General features: G+C 50.1%; 1 protein-coding gene across 1 annotated transcript in view; it reads right to left on the bottom strand.

Annotated features, from left to right (window-relative positions):
- rgs6 (regulator of G protein signaling 6) overlaps window positions 1–14,988 on the bottom strand; it is a gene marked incomplete at its 5' end in the record, with an annotated part of 260,843 nt that overhangs the window by 16,371 nt on the left and 229,484 nt on the right. The gene's annotated exons all lie outside the window — the stretch shown is intronic.

The raw sequence follows: 14,988 nt of genomic DNA, 5'->3' as shown, positions 1-14,988 counted from the left end.
GAGGGATTATACTGACGTCAGCCGTCATAGAGAACGGGTGAATTGAGCTACCTTTGCACCTCCAGTTATTAATAAAATAGGTTGATAACCTGACATTGGTCCTCATTCTCGAACGGACATACGTGCAAGTTACCAAGGAATTCCTTCGTAACTTGATTTACTAATTTATTCTGCATTCTCGAACGGCTTCGTATTGTAAATTCATTGTAGGATTTATGTAGGATTTACAAACTCGAAAAGGCAGTCGTAAATCGGACGTAAGTCGGACAGACTGGTGTGCACCGAGTTTATAACAGCCGTCTTTGGGAGAAGTCCTTGGGGATTGCCATCACTTCGATCCTACAGACATCCACAGAATTAAATAATTATAATTGTTGTGAAGGGCCAGATTAAACCGAATATATATATTTATTATATATATATATTTAATTGTATTTGTATATTCTCTAATATTCCTTGATATCCCTTGTATATTCCTTGTACAATATGCATTGAATATCCATTCTAGCCTACTGAACATCCCATAATAGTCTCCATTCTACTATTGGTCGAGACCTTGGTGCCAGGCTGCCATACCTCCCAGACCCAGTTCAAACGTACCGCTCAACATGTACGAACAAGTCCTAGTTCCGCGTAGGAATCTGGCTACCGCACCACTAATGGGACTATTTGTTCATAGTGCGTATATATACTGCGCTACTAAAGTAGGACTTCCTTTTCAGTCCAGTTTCTCACCCTCCAATAGAGTCACAGACGTAAAGCCTCCCCGCGACGCCACGTGTGGGAGTAAGGCCAAGTTCGGCTTACCATCGGTATTGAGACATCGTGTATATTAATATTTGAATAGTCATATTTGGCACTATATCGTCGAGTTGGACGTAGTCTATTAAGCTAATAATAGTCTGTTAATATATAGTGCTTCGTGCGGTGAGAATACTACCGTAGTCAGTACCCCATCGTTTCGGGCAGAGAACTGGCTGCTTATCCAGGGTGGTTGACCCCACGTGAAGCTGCACCCGAGGAGCCCCAGAGCCGACGAGCGAGTGGACCCGTATACCGGATTATTCTACCGACGACAGCCCGCCTTCCCCGGCACGGATTATGCTTTGTATACGTTGATTATTCCATGGATAAAGACCCCCGACACTGCCGTGTGTTGGAACCCCCCCCCCTGGAGAGGACGCAAGGTGAGGAGACGCTCTGCAAGACGAGGTCGCTTCACGTCTCTCCTCCGTGGACCGGAGGACGCCGGCCCACAAAGAGTCCATCTGCTTTCATCTGTGGTCCAAGGATCGCCGGCGCATCGAACGGCACTACAGTGGGTTCACCTGGGATACCCTTGGCCGGATGAGGCAGCCGGATTCTACCCCCCCCCCCCCTTCCTACTCCTGTCGGCTTACAAGCGACCGGATTAACCCCCCCTAGTGTATCCAGCCTATAATCATTAAAGTATCATTGCTGTTATTCCTTAAACTATTCCAGGTCGTATATGTACCACCTGCGCCTTCAGAGATTGGACATTCTCTATTGATATACCGACGAATACTCTTGCCATAAAAGTGCATACTAATTCCCATTCATAAATGTGATTGATTTGATTAAGTGCTTGCTCTACACACCATCGCTGTGTAGAAATAAAGACCTATTTCTAATTCGTACATTTGTGTTGGATCCGTTTCATCTACGTGACAGTGTTCATCATAATATATTTATGCCGTGTACTGGGTGGCCGAATATTAAGTACAAAGGTAGTGGTAGTAAGTATCATATCTAGTAATACAGTCAGGGAATTGTACCCCTCAGTTACAATTGGTCCTTCGAGCCGGATGGTAATTAGTGTAATATTAATATAGTGTTATTAATATTGAAATGGCCTATGATGAACACTCCACGAAACGATCCTCCTAACCAACGCCCGCAGCGCGAACGACGGCTCCCTCAGTACTTAGAGGCTTACGCTGTCAGTCAACAACCTAGTCTTCTACTAACAGTAAACGCGGTAAAACTAGAAAGTAAAAGTATGTCTAACCCCAACGCCCAGACTACCCCGACCATAGAGGCCCCTACGGGTTCTAATGTAACTGACCAAGTTCACGGTGGGGACCAGTGGGAACCAGACATGACTTCACACCCCGCCAGTACTGAAGAAGTAGTCCCCGATGAGTCCCGGGAGGAATACAACGCTACCGAGAGAGAACTCGGCACGGAAGAAGACGGGGAGAGCACCGTGGAGATAGAGCTCCAAGGCTCCGCAAGGAGTACCCCGAGGGAAGGCTCCCCTATACAACCGCCTTCTCCCAGCGAGGCAGAGAGGACCCTACAGCAGGCCTTCCTCATCAGCCTGAACGCCGCTGCTGAACGCGACCGACTGCAGATCCAGCAGCGGAGCGAAGAAGAGCATATACGTCTAGAAATAAGACGCATTCAGAGAGAAGAGAATGTGGCCCGAGACCGAGCAGACAGCCAGCGAGCAGCTGCTGGTGCTCTACGGGACGCAGAGCGCGACAGACAGCAAGCGCAACTAATAGAACAGCTGATCAGACGGACAACACCCTCTCCCTCCGCCAGAGGCTCCAGGAACTCGTCTAGACACACCTCCAGGGCGGCATCCCCTAGCCGAGTAAACAACCCTGAACTTGACCAACAGACGAGGTCTATACCCCCCACAGACCACCTCCCCCCACCGGTCCAAGCGAGACCTAGCAACCGGGAAGGAGCAGCATATCCTGTGGAGAGGCTAAACCAGAGACTACAAGCACTGGATGACCTAACTGAAGACGAAGAGGAAGAGGAGGAGAACCACGCCCGACGACAGCACAGTACTCTACCGGACCAGGAGGTCCGGTACAGCCCAGGCTATACTCCCGCGGAGCTGCGCTACAGACCCCCGACTCTATACACGGGTGAGCACGACGCACGACCCGCACCGAGGAACAGCACCTGGACAAGCGGGCCATGGTACACTGCCGGTACCAGCCCATACCAAGGAGCGGGAGGAGACTCGCCTAGGAGGCCTCTCCCCCAACGCTCGCCGATGTATCCACAGTCAGCGTCATACATTGGCACGCCTATGGTACCCGACTTCACCCAAGAGAACCGGGCCCAGTATACAGAACTCCGCATGTGTCTGGAGACCATGTTGGTGGATGTATTGGATGAACGCCATAAGTACGCCATCCTACTGAAGCACTTAAAGGTACCCCGCGCACATAATATAGCGCTCGCCTACGCGACTTCCACCACCCCATACACAGCAGCGCTGGTAGCATTGGACCAGAGGTATGGGCGCATATGGGATTACGTGATCCAGGAGATCCGACACATCGACCGCTTACCCCCAGCAATAGACAATCGAGCACTGGACGACCTGTCCATCAGAGTGCAGTCCCTGGTAGGGATGTTGGGAGCGCAGAGAGAGAAGGGGAGGCATGAACTTTACGCCAACTCAAATGTGGAAAGGATCTTGGAGAAGCTGCCGCCCGCTCGACAGGAGCGTTTTAGGCGACAGAGAGACCACCGAGACCCGAATGGCCCCGAACCGAACCTCCTCGACCTAGCAGACTTCCTGGCGAGAGAAGTCAGCAGCCTACGGCTGGATACATTCGGACGGAGCACCCCTGGCTCCAGAGAAGGAACCAGACGACTAAATGATGGAAGAAGATCGGTGACTGTGATGCACCAATCGGAGTCAGTACCGAGCAGCAGGAGCCACAGTACCCCCTCCAGAACGGAGAAGTGGAAGATAGTGTGCCCCTACTGTGAGAAAGAACACTGGCTAGCGCAATGTGACTCCTTCCCCAAGCTGAACGCGGAGGAAGCAAGTCAATGGATAAAGTCCAACAAGCGCTGTTTTCGCTGTGCGCGCTCACACATGGCAGCCGAATGCCGCTTAAAGAAAAGGTGCACCAAGTGCGATGGAGCCCATCTGGACATACTTCACGACAGTAACAGACGGCGCCCTTCACCCGCACCATCCAGCAGCAAAGCGAGCGTCATGTACATCGATCCCGCCAGCAGCAGTGGAGCCCGAGTACTCCTAAAAGTAGTGCGTGTGACACTAAGCTACCAGAATAAAGTCCTGGACACTTACGCCGTCCTCGATGACGGGTCAGAGAAGACCCTGCTGCTCGCCTCCGCTGCGGCCCAGCTAGGGCTGCGGGGAAGCGAAACCCAAATGACAATTCGGACAATAAGACGAGATTTGAAGACGATAAAGGGCGAGAATGTCTCATTCTCTATCGCAGCAAGCGGCCAGCCTGAACGACGGTACCAGATTACAGACGCTTTCACCAGCCAAGAAATAGGACTGTCGCGGTACACATACCCCGTCGCCAAGCTGATGGAGAAATATGTACATCTGCGCAAGCTACCGATCCCGCTCATAGACAATGCTATGCCGACCCTGTTGATAGGCTCCGACCAGGCAGACCTCATTGTCCCGATAGACCGGGTTCATACCGGACCCCGAGGCTGTCCTGCAGCAGTCGAGACCCGTTTGGGATGGACTCTCCAAGGCCCGCTCGCCAAATCTCTCAACCGAAGTACAGCCACTAGATGTCTCCACTCCCGAGCCACAGAGGGAGAAACCGCACTCCTGCAACACGTAGAGCGGTTATGGACCTTGGAACAAATGCCCTTTAAGAACGGAAAGAAAGACATTCGCTCTAAAGATGACATTTACGCCATTCACCTCCTCGAGACAGGGACCAAGAGAGTCCCGGTCAACGGCGTGTTGAGATACGCCACGCCACTCCTGCGGCGAGAAGGAATGCCTACTTTCCACGCCAAGACAGACGCCACAGAACGGTACCTGCTGAACACGGAGCGGCGCTTAGCCAAGAACCCCGCCCAAGAGAGTGTATACCGCGCTGAGATTGAGAAGCTCATCACAGCGGGACACGTCACAAAGATGGACATAAAAGAGGCTGACCAGACCACTGAATCGTGGTACGTGCCTCACCACAAGGTCCATCACAACGGTAAAGACCGCATAGTATTTAACTGCAGCTACCAGATCGGATCCCAAAATCTGAATAAAGAGTTACTGCCCGGTCCCACACTCGGCCCCTCCCTACTCGGCGTTCTACTCCGCTTCCGCCAGGAAAAGGTGGCCATCAGCGGGGACATTAAAGGAATGTTCCTGCAGGTGAGATTAGTAGAGGAGGACAAGCCCCTGTTACGGTTCTTATGGAGAGAGAAGCCAGGAGATGAGCACCCAGCCATCTACCAATGGGAAGTCCTCCCCTTCGGAACGACGTGCAGCCCCTGCTGTGCTACATTTGCACTACAGAAACATGTAGCAGAGGACCCAGCAGCGGACGAAGAGGTCCGACACAGCGTAAAGAACAGCTTCTACGTAGACAACTGTCTACAAAGCCTTTCAACCCAGGAAGAAGCCGAGGCTCTCCTGATTAAACTCCGCGCCTCATTGATCAAAGGCGGCTTTGATCTCAGGCAGTGGGCCAGCAGCGATCCGCAAGTACTGCGCAGCCTCTCCTCCGAGGACAAGGCAGCCAGCAGCGAGACCTGGATGGCTACAATCCCGGGAGAAGCCCAGGAGATGACCCTGGGATTGGTGTGGCGATTCAAAACAGATTCGCTTCACTACAGACACAAGCCCCTGACTACGGAGCAGGGAAGGCCGGCGGCGGCGCCGACCACCAGACGGAGTGTGTACACAACACTCGCCCGACAATATGACCCGCTAGGATGTATTCTACCGTACACCACCAGGGCAAAAATGATTGTACGAGCATTGTGGGACAAGGACCAGGGCTGGGACGACCCCATTCCCGCACACCTTGCATCCACCTGGAGAGAGTGGGAGATGGAGCTCCACTCACTCCCAGGCGTTAATATGCGCCGAAGCTACTTCCCACCCACGGTGAGGCCAGAGACATGTAAAATGGACTTACACGTCTTCAGTGACGCCTCAGAGGTCGCATACGGATCAGTAGCCTACTTGCGGGCCCAAGAAAGGGGGGGAGAGATCTACACAGCATTTGTCCTCGCCCGCTCGAGAATAGCCCCACGCAAGCAACAATCTATCCCACGTCTAGAGCTCTGCGCAGCCCTAGCCGGAGCGCACCTAGCCACGCTCATCCAACGTGAGCTCACCATACCGGTGTCTAGAACAATCCTGTGGTCAGATTCCACGACAGTACTCGCCTGGATCAAATCGGACTCATGCAAGTACAAAGTCTTCGTGGGAGTCAGAGTCACCGAGATTCAAGACTTAACCGAAGAGTTAACCGGAGAAACAGAGTGGCGCTACGTTGATACAAAACAGAACCCAGCTGACGTCATCACCCGGGGGATGCCCCTAGATGACCTCACCCGTCGCAATGTCTACAGTGACGGCCCCGCATTCCTAAGACTCCCGGAAGGACAGTGGCCCACGCCTATCCCGAGGGAAGCCAGTCAGGAGGAGGCTGAGAATAAGAAGCCTGTGTTCTGTGGATTGAGCACTGTTATCTCCGCAGACCCCAACACACTCCTGATGGGGCGGCTAGATCCTGCATTACCCCAGACAATGTACCGGCCTGAAGAAGCGAACGGCCGACGAATGTGGAGGTACAGCCAAGTATTAGCCGACAAGTTTTGGAGCAGTTTCCTACTGCACTACCTACCGTCTCTACAGACCCGCAAGAAGTGGGTAAAGGAGAGAGACAATTTGACAGAAGGAACAGTCGTCATGATTATTGATCAATCACTGCCCAGAGCTATGTGGCCGGCCGGCCGCGTAAGCAAAGTGATCACCGGTGCCGACGGCAAGGTCCGAGCAGCTGAAGTGCTCGTCCAGGATCGCACTTACACCCGTCCCGTGGCGAGGCTCATAGAACTGCCCCGACTCCCCGACACAATCGATGATGACCATGACCCTATAACCCTATGACTTTGTGAAGTTGACTGACCCCTACAGCAAACCCTTATGTGTAAATAGACAACGCGATTAATCTGTCTCTGTTTAACTGATTAGGTCTGGGACCAATCAGGGGGTGGCTGTTGTGAAGGGCCAGATTAAACCGAATATATATATTTATTATATATATATATTTAATTGTATTTGTATATTCTCTAATATTCCTTGATATCCCTTGTATATTCCTTGTACAATATGCATTGAATATCCATTCTAGCCTACTGAACATCCCATAATAGTCTCCATTCTACTATTGGTCGAGACCTTGGTGCCAGGCTGCCATACCTCCCAGACCCAGTTCAAACGTACCGCTCAACATGTACGAACAAGTCCTAGTTCCGCGTAGGAATCTGGCTACCGCACCACTAATGGGACTATTTGTTCATAGTGCGTATATATACTGCGCTACTAAAGTAGGACTTCCTTTTCAGTCCAGTTTCTCACCCTCCAATAGAGTCACAGACGTAAAGCCTCCCCGCGACGCCACGTGTGGGAGTAAGGCCAAGTTCGGCTTACCATCGGTATTGAGACATCGTGTATATTAATATTTGAATAGTCATATTTGGCACTATATCGTCGAGTTGGACGTAGTCTATTAAGCTAATAATAGTCTGTTAATATATAGTGCTTCGTGCGGTGAGAATACTACCGTAGTCAGTACCCCATCGTTTCGGGCAGAGAACTGGCTGCTTATCCAGGGTGGTTGACCCCACGTGAAGCTGCACCCGAGGAGCCCCAGAGCCGACGAGCGAGTGGACCCGTATACCGGATTATTCTACCGACGACAGCCCGCCTTCCCCGGCACGGATTATGCTTTGTATACGTTGATTATTCCATGGATAAAGACCCCCGACACTGCCGTGTGTTGGAACCCCCCCCCCTGGAGAGGACGCAAGGTGAGGAGACGCTCTGCAAGACGAGGTCGCTTCACGTCTCTCCTCCGTGGACCGGAGGACGCCGGCCCACAAAGAGTCCATCTGCTTTCATCTGTGGTCCAAGGATCGCCGGCGCATCGAACGGCACTACAGTGGGTTCACCTGGGATACCCTTGGCCGGATGAGGCAGCCGGATTCTACCCCCCCCCCCCCTTCCTACTCCTGTCGGCTTACAAGCGACCGGATTAACCCCCCCTAGTGTATCCAGCCTATAATCATTAAAGTATCATTGCTGTTATTCCTTAAACTATTCCAGGTCGTATATGTACCACCTGCGCCTTCAGAGATTGGACATTCTCTATTGATATACCGACGAATACTCTTGCCATAAAAGTGCATACTAATTCCCATTCATAAATGTGATTGATTTGATTAAGTGCTTGCTCTACACACCATCGCTGTGTAGAAATAAAGACCTATTTCTAATTCGTACATTTGTGTTGGATCCGTTTCATCTACGTGACAGTGTTCATCATAATATATTTATGCCGTGTACTGGGTGGCCGAATATTAAGTACAAAGGTAGTGGTAGTAAGTATCATATCTAGTAATACAGTCAGGGAATTGTACCCCTCAGTTACAATAATGATAATAAATACGACAATATTTGTTAACAATTATGTTTTACATTTATAGTCATGACCCAACGAACCATGCCCGAGAAACGGTTTGGTGATGATGCATAGATGCACTCAGTGCACACACACACAGCCGTTTCTCAGACATGGTTCGTTGAGTCATGACTATAAATGTAAAACTTAATTGTTAATGATACAAATATTGTCGTATTATAATTATAATTATAATACTATAATATAATTAAGCTACTATTATAATTATTTAATTCCGAGGATGTCTGTAGAATTTTACTGTTACATTTGCACTCTGGTTGGATGCCAAACTTATTTTCGTTGTATTGTACTTGTGCTGTATGATGACAATACATTTGAATCTAATCTAATCTAATTTTAATCAGTCGTAAATAGCTTTCGCACTACGGAGAGTGCGTGCGCGTGTGTATGTATGTATGTGTCTGTGTGTACAGTATCCTCACAATCTCCTGCATCAGCTGCTGCATCGTTAATGAACTATAGATTTATATGGAATTCGCTAATATTTTTTATGCTCGCTTATGCCTGTATTTTTTACTGCTGTGAAGCACTTTGAACTGCAATTTCTGTATGAAAAGTGCTATACAAATAAAGTTATTATTAATCAATTCTTAGTCTATTCCACTATATCCACATGATTCAGCAGGTGAGGCAGGCTTAGTGAAGATACTGTACATACGGAGCGCGTGCGTGTGTGCGTGTAATGCTCACGATGCCTATTTGAGTCATGACTGTAAGTGTTCTGTGTGATCGCTCCTTTTTCTTCTCTCTGGAATCAACAGTTGATGGGTGTGATTTAAGATAGCTCAGTTGAGATAGTGCTATATCACTGATGTCTTGGGTAATAATAGTAATACTTTTTTTAATACTTTTCTAAAGGAAAAGATGAGGAGAGCATTATTCCAGCATAAGTCCAGTGTTTTTGACATAATGTCATTATTGCCTTGGCATGAGTTCATATATCAGACATTATGTTCAATATGCTATACTTTGAGGGTCAACAGTGTAGCCAAGCAGGTTAGCATGCAGTTTACATCAGATTATATCAGTGTTTAGCATCCCACAAGGTCTTTAAGAAAGTTTTTTTGGACAAACCAGATGGAAGTGATGGATTACAAAATACAAAAGGGAATAGGACCTTGAACGGTCCGGTGAAATTTAACCCACATGCCCTTTAACTAGCAAGAGAGTGAGATCCACAAAGAATGGATTGCACGGTGCTACATGCACCCTTACTTACAATTCATTATGAATTGAAAATGGGGGACCCTGATGTAAACAAGAATAATAAAATTGTCATTCAATCAATCACTGCGCAGGTGATTGCAGAATGGGTACAATACAGTACGGCTCAATACACACAATTGTTCTGTATCATAGTCGGTTCCGCTCGGCGTCACTCATGCACTGTCCTCGCACACGTGCACGCGCACTGAATAAAGACCACAATGTACCTTTAATCCCAATATTTGTCTGACCACACCCCTATCAGCTCACCTACATAAGCAGGTGTGTGGTCACCTGCTCTCCTCCTTTCTCGCTTTCACCACAAGGAAGTGCCTCGGTAGATCCCCACTTGACGTGATGTGATGGTAGGAGAAGAGTTGGAAAACGAGATACGTTGACATCATATCTTTATTTTCTCTCTCACTATATTCGAGAAAATACGGCGATATTGTCTTCGTACTGGAGTGTCTGGAAGATGATGATCGTTCTAAAAATCCTCCACCAGTTTTCGTATTGGGAGTTCGCGCCGCTACATGCGTTCCAACTGCAGTCCTTGCTGTGTGCTGGTTGCGGTAAAGGCACAGCTGGACTGTAGGACGCGCCGCTGTTGTGAGAAGCGGTGGGTTCCAGGTTTGGTGAGTTATGTTTTTGCTGGCGAGCTCCACTTGTCTGTTAGTGCTATGGGGGCTAGTTGACAATGTTTATGAAAACCGGCCCCAGACTAGGGTCTTTTGTTCAGCCTCTTAGGCGACGGCGGAAGACCTTGGTCTGAAGCCCATTATAATTAACTAGTGGGCCACGACCAATAACACTGGTGATCCCTGTGTTTTCTGGGCGAGTGGTTGTTTCTCTGTCACCGTGAGGCCCCTTCTTTCATAATACAAATGAGAGTATTCCCTCACAAGGAAATATGGGCATGGATGTTCGTTAGCGGAAGATCTGTGTTCAAGTCAGCTACAGGCCAGTTGGGTATTGTGCTGGCTCCGTCGGGTGTTGGTAAAATCACCGTTGTAAAACTGTGTTAACTTGTTTCTCTTCTCTCTTAAACAGTGAGGAGGGTTTCAGAACGGCGGCCTGTCTGAGTGATTGTTATATCATTGTGTACAAGTTCAGGTGATAGCTGCTTAGCTTACGTGCTAGTGGTGGCCTAATGTTAGCTGTTAGCTGCGGCGCTAGCTTGTTGTGATCACTAGGCTAGGAAACGTTAGCTTGCGTGCTAGTTATGGCCTACCTAGGCTAGGCTAGGAAACGTTAGCTTGCTGCTATCGGCCGAGTGCGGCCGTTAGCTTAATGCTACACTGTTGAACGTGCTTTGATTATAACATGTTTTAAACACTCTTGACTACGACGTCATCTTTGACAGAGGATGTTCGTCGAACCTGCCCTGAGCCAGGACGGCAAGGACTGCGTCAACAAGGGGGACCGTAGCGACGGGATGGAGCGGCGACGCTGCCCAGGTCGACAACACAGAACGGCTGTGTTTACTACGGTGCCTTGTTAGAGGCTGCAGTTTCGCTTGATCTGCGCTCAAGGTAGGCAAGGTCTGACCAGACCTTGAGCACGTCTTCTTGCTTTCCCTTCTAAATGTTTTGTAAATAACAATGTTTTCCAAAACGAGTGTTGCTGCACTACATTTAGGATACGATGCGAGTTATGTGTGAATTGTCTTGTCACTGGTATTTAGCTTCTCCATGCAAATCGGGTTGTTTGTTACAGATGTGAAAATGATCTGGTTTGTTGTGTTGAGAAACATCATGTGTGTTTATGTACTGTGTACTCACAACTAAGGGGGTTAAACTAACCTATAAAGCTATGCTTAGTGACATATGAGTAAAGAATGATTCTTTTCTCAGCCTGTAATGACAATGAACAGTGTGTTCACATATTAACAGGTTTACCTGTTCAACTGGCCGTATTAAGGGTAAAGTAGGAGGGTTGTGTTTTCCCCCCGGTTCCCTGGGGACTTCTTCATCCTCCTCTCAGACATGTTGTTACACTACATTGTGTCACTGTGTGGTAGGGATACGATGTAACCCTTAGCTTGATTGCTGAGGTTGTGCTAAAACAGCTTGAGAAACTTTATTTTCCTAAAAGAAAAGATTGTTTGGTCGCTTTTCGTGTGTGCTTAGCAAGGCCTGTGGCCGATACTAATCGAGAATTATGTATTCTCTCATTATGAAAAACAGCGTTCCTCTGTAGAGTGTTTTTGCCATTTTTTGTAGGTGATGATGGGTTGTGTGTGTCATGTGACCTACAACTGGGTTGGGCTGGCCACAGAAGCACATGTGTAAGTTTGGTACCGGGGCTCTTGGAGAGCCCTCTCTATTCTGTGTTTTTTCCTTAGTAAAAATCAGATAGCAGGTTAGCACATGCGCTGTGTGAAGCTGTTAGACGCTTCATGGAGCTGACTATGACTGTGTCATACTCTCTTTTTGTCATTACATCGTATCATGGGTGTGGGGTCATAAAGGGGTGAACTGGTAACCTTTCCTCCCCCTTTTTTCTGTTGGTCAGGGGTAAACCCACCTGTCCTTCAAGGTTCCTGTCACGTTGCGGTTCGGCACGTTACAGGGTGAGGGGGGGGGGGGGGGGGAGGGAGTTTCCTGGTCCCACGCCCTGGAATATTGGGCGTGTGCACTGCAGAAATTCCCCCGCCATAGAGTACGTCACTGTCCGCGTCTCGGTTGGTAGGACTTCCGTGTGCTTCCATATGATGGATCTGTTTAAAACGGGGGGTGGTCAGGGCTCCTCCTCACGAAGCTCCTATTCGGGCCTTCTGTTAGTTGGGACTCTCCTTCCATGTGAGGGAGCCTCCTCAGAGTACAGAGCCACCTCCTCTCTGGGGATTTCCGTCTCCTCTCTATGGGAGTGTGGTGGAATGTAAAAATGTAAACAATTTTTACCCCCGGCCGTGTAGACTGGGATACATACTGTTGGTGCTTCCTTCTTTTCTTTTAAAAAGAGTTGGAGTTAGGAAGTATCACACCCCTCTTGTCGTTCCCCTGGGCGCCTTGGGGATTCAATGACAGGTCTAAATAGCCTGTTCATTGATGTGGTTGTGTCCCGACGCACGCATAGTGCTAGCTCGGGGTGTTCTGTAATCAGGCGACTGACTGGCATGCCTTGGTTGCTTGGGGTTAAAACGGCGTTTTTATAAAGCAACTGGGATGGAGGTTTTTCCTCTTCCGACGACCTGTTTTGGTTGTCGACGGATTCTCGTTCATATCTGGGGGATGATGACGGAATGGATCTGAACATATGTAGAGGGGTCTCACGCCCTGGGGGTGGGCCACCGGGCGCGGTTCGCCCCGAACGTCTGGGTGGCACCTTCTTTTCATGTTTAAGATCAACACGTATATCTGCCCCTTCTCCTGGAGTAGGCATGTCGGCGTGGTTAGGGCACGGGACTGGTTCTGGTCACGCTGGTCCGGATCAGTTGAACCCGTTGTCCGCCGGGGATGCAGATCTGCTGTTCTGGTACCCTGAGGGACTTGGGCTTTTTTCAGGGGGAAAAATGCCAGGTCGGTCCGGGTGTCACAGGGTTAAGCGCTATGGAGACCCTGGTTGGGTACATTTTTTACTCAGCACTGTCATAATGCTTACGGCCATGCCAACCTGTACACGCTCGATCTCGGCAGATCTCGGCCGCTACACAGGTTGGTCCTGGTTAGTACTTGGTTGGGAGACCGCCTGGGAATACCAAGTACGGTGTGCTTGGGGCTGGTTCTCCATTCTTTTTCGCTCCTCTCTCACGCATGGCGAAGAGGGGCCTGTTGGGGTGGTCTTTGACCTCCTCTGGTGACCCTGTGCTTCCCGTATCGCCGGGCCCAGTCCGAAGTAATGTTTCGTCGACCCGTAGGCCTGGGTTAACCCTTTTTTGAAAACTGAAACACTTGTATTGCGGTATAGCCGGTGTATACCGGCAGGTGTGTTTTGGAGTTTTTTCTTGAGGGGTTATAGGAACAACCACCGCATTGGGTAACACCAAGGTGGTTGATTCCCTGGTGTGTTGGAGCAGTGTCAACTCCCGGGTTCACCGGTTGAGGGTGCCCCTGCACGTTCATGACGTCTGCCAATCGTGTCAGCCTTCTCTGCCTCAACCCCTCTGGGTGGGTTTTTTTTTTTAAATGGAGGCTTGGTCATGCAACAACGCCAGCATACGCCCCTTCCGCCGGGGCGGCTGTGTTCAGCTGTCCCCTCTGGCGCCTGTCTCGTCCGCAGTCTCCAGGCTAGGGTTAACAGCCTGTTGCCTGGTTTTTTCCCGGTGCGCTGCCTGCTTCCGTTGGTTAACCTTTTTTGTGTGCTTACGGCCATGCTGACTGCCTGTTCTGCAGGGTCAGTGTGCCAGGCGGTGTACTATTGGGGGGACAGGGCCCGCTCGGCTGAGGGGCCTTTGTCCGAATACGCTGGCGATGTGGGGGGCGGGGTCACTAAGTGCCCACCTGGTGGGGTCTTGATGCTGGCATCATGGACTTCTCCGGGCCCCCATTCCAGGGGGTCCAGTCCCTTTGGTGGGTCTGGGCCTTCCTTCGCGCTCCGCTGCTACGGCCTTGCCACGGGGTTGGGTTTGCCCTTGACCCCGTGATTCTGGGGGCAGTAACGAGGTTGTTCCCTCCGTTCGTTCCCGGGTGGCATGCGGGTTGTGCGTGTGTGTAGTCGTGGGGTCAGGCCACGGTCTGCTCACCCTGTGCGTTGAGTTGCTTGAGTGCCTCTTCGCACGGTCGGGTCCGTCGCCCTCCCGGGAAACCTCCAATAGGGGGGGGTGCCCTTCATTAGGGAGGGTCGGGGGGGCTCGGCCCTCCCTGTTCTGATGGTTGTGGGGGGCCTTCAGCGGGGTGTATTTGTCGGCCGGTGGCTCCGCTCGGCCTCCCTATGTGCATGAGTGACGCCGAGCGGAACCGACTATGATACAGAACGTTAGGTTATGACTATAACCAAGTTCTGTTAATAGTGGTGACGCTCGGCGTCCGACGCCGCTGCAGCCCTTGATCTCACCTTGTGGTGAAAGCTTGGGAAGGAGGAGAGCAGGTGACCACACACCTGCTTATGTAGGTGAGCTGATAGGGGTGTGGTCAGACAAATATTGGGATTAAAGGTACATTGTGGTCTTTATTCAGTGCGCGTGCACGTGTGCGAGGACAGTGCATGATAGACGCCGAGCGTCACCACTATTAACAGAACTTGGTTATAGTCATAACCTAACGTTAAGGGGATGCAGACCAGAGAAATACTTTCTTCTTGTTTACATCAGGGTCCCCCATTTTCAATTCATAATTAATTGTAAGTAAGGGTG

The sequence above is a fragment of the Notolepis coatsorum genome (assembly GCF_963971535.1).
Source record: "Notolepis coatsorum genome assembly, chromosome: 5".
Classification (NCBI taxonomy): domain Eukaryota; kingdom Metazoa; phylum Chordata; class Actinopteri; order Aulopiformes; family Paralepididae; genus Notolepis; species Notolepis coatsorum.
Note: the sequence above shows the minus strand (reverse complement) of the source record. Positions and strands in the feature narration are given on the sequence as shown.